We start from the raw sequence: 10,266 nt of genomic DNA, 5'->3' as shown, positions 1-10,266 counted from the left end.
ACTCAATACCAACTTTCTCATTGGCTTCAAGACATAAAATTACCAATCATTTTTTTGCATTTGCGATAGGTGTCACACATCAGTGTAAATGTGTGGGGAGGGGAATACTAGTAGGATAAAAAAGGTCTTCCTGGTATTACCATAAACTATCCCTGGAAGCATACAGAAAACTTTGTTTCCCAAAGATATGCCTAATCCTGATTATGCATAACATAGCTCTACTTATTTTCTTAAATTCTTCTCAGTTGTTATTGGTATTATTTGTACTACATTTCAATTTATATATATATATATATATATATATATGATATATATCAACATAAATATTTGCCTGTCACCAACATGTGAAGTAAAAGCAAGTTTTGCAAGATATTTTGTTAAGATTTTTATTGTAACTCTTTTTAGCTTTTCCTGTGAGGCATCTATCAGAGTGTTTCTTTATCCATGTCAGAGGAAGGGCATCCAGAAAATCAAATCTAATTTAATTTTTCTTAAAAAAAAAATAAAGGTAGGCTTGGAAGAGACTGAGAAACAGCTGTCTTGGCTGCATTAAAAGCTGAGGATTAGTAGCAATGTTCTGACTTGAAATTTAGGTCTTGTGATTTCTTTCCAGGAGATTTTTTACTGCATGAGAAACCTGTCTGTAATGGCCTTATTATTTAATTCAATCTTAATTGGATATAAACCGTTAAAATCTGAGGGATTGTTGGAAGGCCTAAAAGTACACAAAGTTTTCTTTTCTTTTCTTTTCAATGGTAATATCAATCACCTAGAAGAGGGAAATGTCCTTCGACAAGACACTAAACCCTTGCAGCATATTTTACGTTCATTTTGCATTTCTTTCAAATTTTAAAGTTTCAGGGACCTAAAATTTAATCTCTAGAGTATATGTTCTGCCTAGGGGAAGATTCAGCCATTTTCAAAAGTAGGCTAGGCTTTTGTGCTCAGTGATGTATATTTTAGGAATTCTCCACGTGGCTTCATTAGTATGTCTTCATTGCTAAGAGAGATGATTCAGGTTTCATCTCATAATAAGACCCCTTGGAAACAAACAGGATGCTAAGGAACCTACATACGGTGAACACCGGCTCCCTTAAAAAGCCGTAATTTGGCCAGAATCCCTGAGCGCTATCAAGCCACCGCCTGATGGAGAAGCAAATGCCCAGAGTGTTTTCCTGTGTGAAAGATGTAAATGACCGGCTTGGCGAGAAAGCTAGGGAAAAAGGGTTCTTTGGGTCACTCACTGCTTCCCGTCCGGTCGCCGACATTCGGAGAACATTCAAAGGGTGTGAGGTAGGACCATTTCTATTGTTATCCCGGCTGAGACAAAGGCTGGGTGGTGGTGGGGAGAGGGGGGCGGGCAAGTGGTGCCCATCCTCTCGGTTGCATGGGTTGGGCAAGGACGGGAGGGATGGCAGGGCGGGACTTGTTTTGTTTTGCTTTGCAGCCGGCTTTCCCCGAGTCCATCCCGCCCCCGCCCGGAGCGCAGCGAGGACGCGGCGAGGCAGCCGCAGCGGCCTCTGCGTCAGGAGGCGGCGGGGCGGGGAGGTGCGGCGCCCGACCGGGCGACCTGCCTCGTGTCCCCTGGCGCCCGCAGCCTCTCCCTCCCCCGCAGCCTGTCGGCGGCCGCAGCTCGGGCGGGCCGGGCACGTGGGCGCCTCCGTCACACCCTCACTCATACACACACACACACACACACACACACACCCGCGCGCACGCACCCGCGCGCCTGCATCCCGTGCTCTCTCCCTGGCCGACACACAGACGCTCACGAGTCTCTCCTGGCCCCGGCCGGCAGGACAGCGACCCCCCTCCACCCAGACTCCGGGCCCGCCCTCGGCCAGCAGCGCCTGCTCTCCAGACGGCTCCTCGCGCCCGCGGGTCACAGCCACCTGGCCCAACTCTCTGGCCACTGCTGCTACTGTCGGCACTTGGAAACAGCCCAGAGGCGCCCGGCCAAGGCACCCTGAGGGTGAGGACACGCTCCTACCACTGAGGGCACGGTTTAGGTAGGGTGGGGCTCACCACTAGGCACCCTGTAGCCCGGGACCCGGGAAGCGAGCGGAATTGATGCCTGAATGCTGGGAAGGACTCTGGATGTGTCCGGGGGGTGAGGGGAGGCAGGACGGCTCCAAAGCCCCGGGAGGGCCAAGCTGGGCTCGGCGGGCGGGCGACCCTTCCGGCTCTGCGTCCTGCACCTGTGCACAGTCAGGGTGGGGAGTGGGGGCTAGGAGCGGCGCGTAACGGGGAAGCACATGGGTCGAAACGTGCCGCCATCCTTCCTTCCTTCTTGTGACCGCAGCATCCCCGAGAGACTAGTTGTTACCAAGTCAAATTAGGGCTGGCCGCAGGGTGGGGTCCGACTGGGCCAGTCGGAAAGTTGCGAGGGTCGGAGTGGAGCAAGGCGCTTCCAAGGTTCTAGGTGAGTTGGAAGCCGATCTTCGTGCGGGTGGGCGGTGGGGCGGGGAGAGGAGCCAATCTCATTCCTCATTCGCTTTTGGGGGCTTTTGCAACTGCTGAAGGCGACTACCTAAGGCGGGGTGGTTTCACGTGACCCCCGCTCCCTTTTGCCCGAGGCATCCTGCGTTAAATGGTCCCAAAGTGGGGCCTTTCTCCCGCACCAGGCACGCGCGGCTCCCCAAGAAAAGCACAGCTTGTGGGTTTCTGCGCCTCCAGGAACTGGAGAGGGTGTTGGTGAGGGTGTCGGTGCTGGGATTTAAAGGAGAGGATGGCAGAGATTGGAAACCCAGACCGTTTCTACGTTTCACGAACTCGGCGGGTTTGTGCGTGTCCTGGGCAAGAGGACCGTTTTGAGACTTTACGTCGGAACGCGCCTTGTAAATATAAATGGATCAAAAACGTCCGACCTGTTCTGGGGACAGGTGTGACCCACCCGCTCTCAAGAGGCCGCAGCGGCGGGAATCTCTTTCCGTTGAGCAGAGAAGCGGCGTGCGTGGCGCGTCCACAGCGAGCGCGGAACCCGGGCTCGCGCTCTCTGGCGCTGAGTTCTCCCGGATCCATTCTCTCACCTCGGGGAAAAACAGTGGAGTAGGACGAGGCGGGGTCGGCACTCGGCGCGGTGACGTCAGCAGTGTTTGGGTGCTTATGCAAATGAGGCTGCAACCGTTCTCCTCGGACCGGCCGTTTCCCCTCCAGGTCTTAAAGGTACACTCAGGCTCAGGCTGCGCCGTTTGTTTGGTTCACTGCCCAGCAACAGGAGAGGACCGGAGGAGTTGCGTTCTGTGCTACGTTTAGGCTTTTTGTCTCCCAGTTTTTAAAGCAGTCTTATACCTGTCATTGCCTGGTTGTCGTCCCAGAACACAGGGAACAATGTGTTTGCTTTAAGAAATATCATTTTCTGACGAATAACCCAATCGCCTAGTCTCAGTTCTGCAAGAACCACACTCCAGCTTGTCTTCAACGTCTAGTATTGGGTTGGACTTGTAGTAGGTGTTTAATAAATACTTGTTGATGGACTCGAGGGTGTGTGGATTTCTCTTATTAAATATGGAATATTCAACCAGCAAAATAGTCTTTTGTGTGTGTGTGTGAATATGAGTGACTTTTGCTTCTTACATGATCAATGATCCATCTATATTGGTTAGCGTAAAATATATTATCAATATATTACTGAATTCTTTGACTTTGCCAACAAGTGAAAAGAGCACCGTGCGTTTTTTTTTTCCCCCCAGAAAGACAGGAATTACGTGTTTTACAAGGAAGACAACCTCATCGTTTGTTGACAAGTTTTCTTTTTCTGATTGCACGTTATATACTTGATTTGAGAATTACTTTGGTGACTCAGATGGTAAAGAATCTGCCTGCAATGCAGGAGACCCGGTTTCAATCCCTGGGTTGGAAAAGCCCTTGGAGAAGGAAATGAAAACACACTCCAGTATTCTTGCCTGGAGGATTCCATCGACAGAGGAGCCAGGCGGCTACAGTCGATGGGGTGGCAGTCTAACACGACTGAGCGACTTTCACTTTATATTTAAATATATGTAACTTGATACTGTATTTTAATAGTATTAAGAAAGGTATTTATGTTTTTAGGAAATAAGTGCTATGTCATCCAATAAATAAATCAGAAATACTGTCAGTCTAGTTCAAGTTGCTATAACAAATTACCATAAGCTGGATGGCTTATAAATAAAAGAAATTTATTTGTCACAGTTCTAGAGGGTGGTTCAAGATCAAGGTGCATCAGATTCCATGTCTGGTGGGAGCCTGCTTCCTGGTACATAGATGATGCTTTCTCACTGTGTTCTCACATGGTGGAACAGGCTAGTTAGTTCTCTAGAGGCTGTTATTAACCCCTAAAGGCTTCACCTCTTAATACCATCACATTGAGGTTAGAATTTCAACATATATGGGATGGAGGGAGGACTCAAACATTCAAACCATAGCAAATAGTAAAGAATTTTTAAATTGGATGGTAGCTATTTGAGATACCAGTAATCAGGTGAGATGCCTTAGTTGTTATTGAAATTTTAAATTAAGTTAAAATAATTAGTAAAACCTAAACTTCAAAAGTATTAGTTTACCCAGTGATCACAGTTCAAATTTTGCTGGGTACATATTAGAAAATAGGCTTCCCCTGTCATAACATAAGACTTTTGTTTGAGATGACAATAAATTTGCATTCCTTTGAACTCTGGGGTTATCATACAGGTAATTAAAAAATCATTGACTTAGAATGATAGACCTGACTTTTGGTGATGAAAAGCACCACAAACTTTCACTTCTTAATTTACTTCTCAACTTCTTTTGAAGAGTTCTTTAACCCCTTTATTACTGTATACATATACATGATGGGCTGTGTTAATATATTCCTATGCAAAGTCAATTTTAAAATAGTTTCTGAGCAGATGGTATTATTAACAAAATCCATGAGCATAGTCTCATGTGTGCAAACATTCAAGGTTACATAGCAGGAATCCTTAGGTTTATTTCCAGTTTTGCCTGTAACTTAAAACAAGTCCTAACTACTCTTGTGGATATAGTGAGTAAATAATTTTTAATAAACAAATTTATCTGCTTATACATTAACTTTGACCAATAATAATTGTCTCATGTTTCTTGCTGAACAGCAAGCCCTAGAGTATGGTACATGGTAGTTTTAAATGCACACTACCACTTGATATACTGGGCTTTCCAAATGACTCAGTGGTAAAGAATCCACCTGCCATTGCAGGAGACACAGGAGATGGAGGTTCAGTCCCTGGGTTGGGAAGATCCCCTGGAGGAGGGCATGGCAACCCACTTCAGTATTCTTGCCTGGAAAATCCCGTGCATAGAGGAGCCTGTCACTCTGAAGTCTGTAAGCTAACAAAGAATTGGACACAACTTAGCGACTGAGCACCCACACAAGCATATAGGATAGGACTATCCTATATGATAGGATAGAACTGTTTTATAGAACTGTTGATATAGGATAGAACTGTTTTCAATTTTGAAGGTCAGTTTATTTACGTGTGGTTAATGTGCCCTTCGGAGAAGGCAATGGCAACCCACTCCAGTACTCTTGTCTGGAAAATCCCATGGATGGAGGAGCCTGGTAGGCTGCAGTCCATGGGGTCGCTAAGAGTCAGACATGACTGAGCAACTTCACTTTCACTTTTCACTTTCCTGCATTGGAGAAGGAAATGGCAACCCACTCCAGTGTTCTTGCCTGGAGAATCCCAGGGACCGGGGAGCCTGGTGGGCTGCCCTCTATGGGGTCGCACAGAGTCGGACATGACTGAAGCGACTTAGCAGCAGCAGCAGCAATGTGCCCTTATATCCTTTCACATAAGATTAATTGATGGCCATCTTTGAATAGAATGTTTAACTTGGAAGCTTTTTCACCTATCAGATTGGCAAAGATCAAAAAGATTACTCACTCTACTGAAGAAGACAGAGGGAACCAGGAACTATGATACTTTGCTTTTGGTAGTGCAAATTGAGACAGCTTTTATAAAGGGTAGATTGTCAATTTTTACTAAAATGATAAAAGTATATACCTTTTGATCAAGCAGTTCCACTTCTAGGAATTTATTCTACAGATACATAAAGTGAGTTGCTTGACTATTTGAAGCAAACATTTAGAAATAACCTGTATATGACATTCTCATCCCATGAGCTATCATATGATCATTAAACACACACACACACAATAAGCTATTGAGAGCAAAAGTTTTAAAAGATCTTTAAAGTGAAAAATCAAGCTGCAGAATAATACATATAGTATACAGTAATAGTGATGTAAAAAACACGGGTAGATGGAAAGAAAACATAGTAGCTTTTAATGTGCATATTAACTTGATTATATACCAAATATCTGTGGAGGAATTTGGTGACATAGAAAGATAGGGGTGGGGCTAGATGTGCTCTGAAAAAAGAGTGGGAAGACATTTTTCACTCTGTGCCTACCATTTTACTGTGTTCAGTCAGTTCAATTCAGTTCAGTCACTCAGTTGTGTTCAACTCTTGGCAACCCCATGGACTGCAGCTCGCCAGGCTTCCCTGTCCATCACCAACTCCTGGAGCTTGCTCAAACTCCTGTCCATTGAGTCGGTGATGCCATCCAGCCACTCATCCTCTGTCTTCCCCTTCTCCTATGGAGTTCAATCATTCCCAGCATCAGGCTCTTTTCAAATGAGTCGGCTCTTCACATCAGGTGGTCAAAGTATTGGAGTTTCAGCTTCAGCATCAGTGCTTCCAATGAATATTCAGGACTGATTTCCTTTAAGATGGACTGGCTGGACCTCCTTGCAGTCCAAGGGACTCTCAAGAGTCTTCTCCAACACCACAGTTCAAAAGCATCAATTCTTTGGCGCTCAGCTTTCTTCACAGTCCAACTCTCACATCCATACATGACTACTGGAAAAACCATGGCTTTGACTAGATGGACCTTTGTTGGTAAAGTAATGTCTCTGCTTTTTAATATGCTGTCTAGGTTGGTCATAACTTTTCTTCCAAGGAGCAAGCGTCTTTTAATTTCATGGCTGCAGTCACCATCTGTGGTGATTTTTGAATCCCCCCCCCAAAAAAAAAAATAAAGTCTCTCACTGTTTCCATTATTTCCCCATCTATTTCCCATTAAGTGATGGGACCAGATGCCATGATCTTAGTTTTCTCAAGCCAACTTTTTCATGCTCCTCTTTCACTTTCATCAAAAGGCTCTTTAGTTCTTCGATTTCTGCCATAAGTGTGGTGTCATCTGCATATCTGAGGTTGTTGATATTTCTCTCCACAATCTTGATTCCAGCTTGTGCTTCATCCAGTTCAGCATTTCTTATGAGATATGCTACGTATAAGTTAAATAAGCAGGGTGACAATATACAGCCTTGATGTACTCCTTTCCCAAATTTGAACCAGTTTGTTGTCTCATGTCTAGTTCTGGTGCTTCTTGACCTGCGTACAGATTTCTCAGGAGGCAGGTCAGATGGTCTGATATTACCACCTCTTTAAGAATTTTTAAGTTTGTTGTGATCTACACAGTCAGGCTTTGGCATAGTCAATAGGATTATACATTGGAAGTGACAAATAGATTCAAGGGATTAAATCTGATAGAGTGCCTGTAGAAGTATGGATGGAGGTTCGTGACATTGTACAGGAGGCAGTGGTCAAGACCATCCCCAAGAAAAAGAAATGCAAAAAGGCAAATGGTTTACTATGTTACTTATTCTAAATATAGATTTTAAAATATTCTTAAGTGAAGCCAGTAGCAAATAAAAGATACTCTTGGGAAAACAGTTTCTAGGCATCAGATGCCATCAAATGAGTAAGGTATAAAAGTCAATGGATATTTTGACTCTGATTTTTGTAGTTTCTAAATTTAAAGAAGTTTCCTATATTCAGTATTCTTAGTAATAAAATTGTATTAGGGCAGCACATGGGATTTAATGAATTCACTAAAATTAACCAGTTATATCAGTATAAAAATGCATATTTTAGTGAGTTGACAGATATTTTAAAGGAAAAAATTGAGATGGTTATAGATTCATATGTAGTTGTTAAGAAATAATTATATAAGATAATATATGTTTGTAAGAAATAATACAGAGAGTCCTTGTGTGCCCTTTATACAGTTTTATGCAAGTGTAACATTTTGCAAAACTATACTACAAATCGTAATTAGAATATTGACATTGATAAAGCAGCATGCAGGATAGTTCCATCACTGTAAGGATCCCTCTGTGGCCCTTTCATAAGCACAACCACTTCTTTCCTGTCCCCAATCTCTCCTTAAATTATGGTAATCACTAATCTATTATTCATGTTTGTTGTCTTGTCTTTTCAAGAATGTTGTGTAAGTAGAATCATATAGTAAGTATGCACCCTTTTGGGATTGGCTTCTTCCATTCAGCATAATTGTCTGTAGATTCATCTAAGCTGTTGTGTGTATTGGTAGTTTTTTTTTTTTTTTTCTGAGTAGTATTTTATGGTATGGATTTACCAGAGTTTCTTTAATCATTCACTCTTTGAATGACATCTGAGTTGTTGCAGTTTAGGGCTGTTATGAATAAAGCTGCTATAGACAGTTGTTTATAGATTTTATGGAACCTAACTTTTCCTTTCTGCAGGATAAATGTCCAGGAGGTCAACTGCTGGGTAGTTGCATATGGGAGTTGCATACATTGTTTTCTGGAAAGCTGCACCATGTTACATTTTCACTCCCCAGGTATGAATGAACCATTTGCTCTGTATCCTTGCAGGATTTGGTTGTCACTCTATTTTACCCATCCCGATCTGTGCAGTGACATTGCATTGTAGTTTTAGTTACCATTTCCTAATGGTAACTGATAATGACAAACCATATTTCACGTGTTCTTTTGCCATCCATACATCATATTCAGTGAAATGTCCCTTCATACATCATGTTCAGTGACATGTTCCTTCATGTCCCTTGTCTGTTTTCTGAATAATTTTTAAATGATGAGTTTTATGAGTTCTTATAGATCCTAAATACTGTTTTTTTTTCCCCCTTGGGGTCATGGTTTGCAAATATTTTAGCTTTGCAAAATAAGTCTTTAGCTTATTTTTTCATCCAAATAATAGATTCTTTAATTGAGCAGATTAAAAAATTTTGAAGTCCATTTTGGTGTCATGTCTAAGAACTCTTTGCTTAGCTCTATACTTCAAACATCTCTGATGTTTTTTTTTCTTTTTTTAAGTTTTATAGTTTGATGTTTTACATTTAACTCCATGATTCACTTTGAGCTAGTTTTTGTATTAGGGTAATTAAAATGTGTCTTTCAAGGCTAATATTTAAATTGTGGTTAAAAGAAAATCACTGCATGGGTTTAAAAACTTAAACCACACCCTTTTTATACAGGTGTAACCCCATTGTGAATAGTTCCTTGGAAAATATTTTATATTTAGTTAAGTATTTTTACTTTCAGTTAAATTCAATGACTATTCAGTTTATCTCCCCCTTTGGCAGTTATCAATTGCTACATATGCTACATCTGGAAGTTCACGGTTCACGTATTGCTGAAGCCTGGCTTGGAGAATTTTGAGCACTACTTTACTAGCATGTGAGATGAGTACAATTATGCAGTAGTTTGAGCATTCTTTGGCATTGCTTTTCTTTGGGATTGGAATGAAAACTGACCTTTTCCAGTCCTTTGGCCACTGCTGAGGTTTTCGAATTTGACGGCATATTGAGTGCAGCACTTTCACAGCATCATCTTTCAGGATTTGAAAGAGCTCAACTGGAATTCCATCACCTCCACTAGCTTTGTTCATAGTGATGCTTTCTAAGGCCCACTTGACTTCACATTCCAGAATGTCTGGCTCTAGGTGAGTGATCACACCATTGTGATCATCTGGGTCGTGAAGATCTTTTTTGTACAGTTCTTCTGTGTATTCTTGCCACCTCTTCTTAATATCTTCTGCTTCTGTTAGATCCCTACAATTTCTGTCCTTTATCGAGCCCATCTTTGCATGTAATGTTCCCTTGTTATCTCTAATTTTCTTGAAGAGATTTCTAGTCTTTCCCATTCTATTGTTTTCCTCTATTTCTTTGCATTGATCCCTGAGGAAGGCTTTCTTATCTCTCCTTGCTATTCTTTGGAACTCTGCATTCAGATGCTTATATCTTTCCTTTTCTCCTTTGCTTTTCGCTTCTCTTCTTTTCACAGCTATTTGTAAGGCCTCCCCAGACAGCCATTTTGCTTTTTTGCATTTCTTTTCCATGGGGATGGTCTTGATCCCTGTCTCCTGTACAGTCACGAACCTCCGTCCATAGTTCATCAGGCAGTCTGTCTATCAGATTTAGTC

General features: G+C 42.5%; 1 protein-coding gene across 1 annotated transcript in view; it reads left to right on the top strand.

Annotated features, from left to right (window-relative positions):
* Positions 1–1,010: 1,010 nt before the first annotated feature.
* Positions 1,011–10,266, top strand: part of SLC6A15 (solute carrier family 6 member 15) — a 57,577-nt gene continuing 48,321 nt past the window's right edge. Inside the window, exon 1 of the mRNA XM_061415658.1 lies at positions 1,011–1,293. The gene's annotated coding sequence lies outside the window, so the exon portion shown is untranslated. The remainder of the gene's footprint in view (positions 1,294–10,266) is intronic.

The sequence above is a fragment of the Bos javanicus genome, chromosome 5 (assembly GCF_032452875.1).
Source record: "Bos javanicus breed banteng chromosome 5, ARS-OSU_banteng_1.0, whole genome shotgun sequence".
NCBI lineage: Eukaryota > Metazoa > Chordata > Mammalia > Artiodactyla > Bovidae > Bos > Bos javanicus.
The sequence above is the reverse complement of the archived record's forward strand: the minus strand, read 5'-3'. Positions and strand labels throughout refer to the sequence as shown.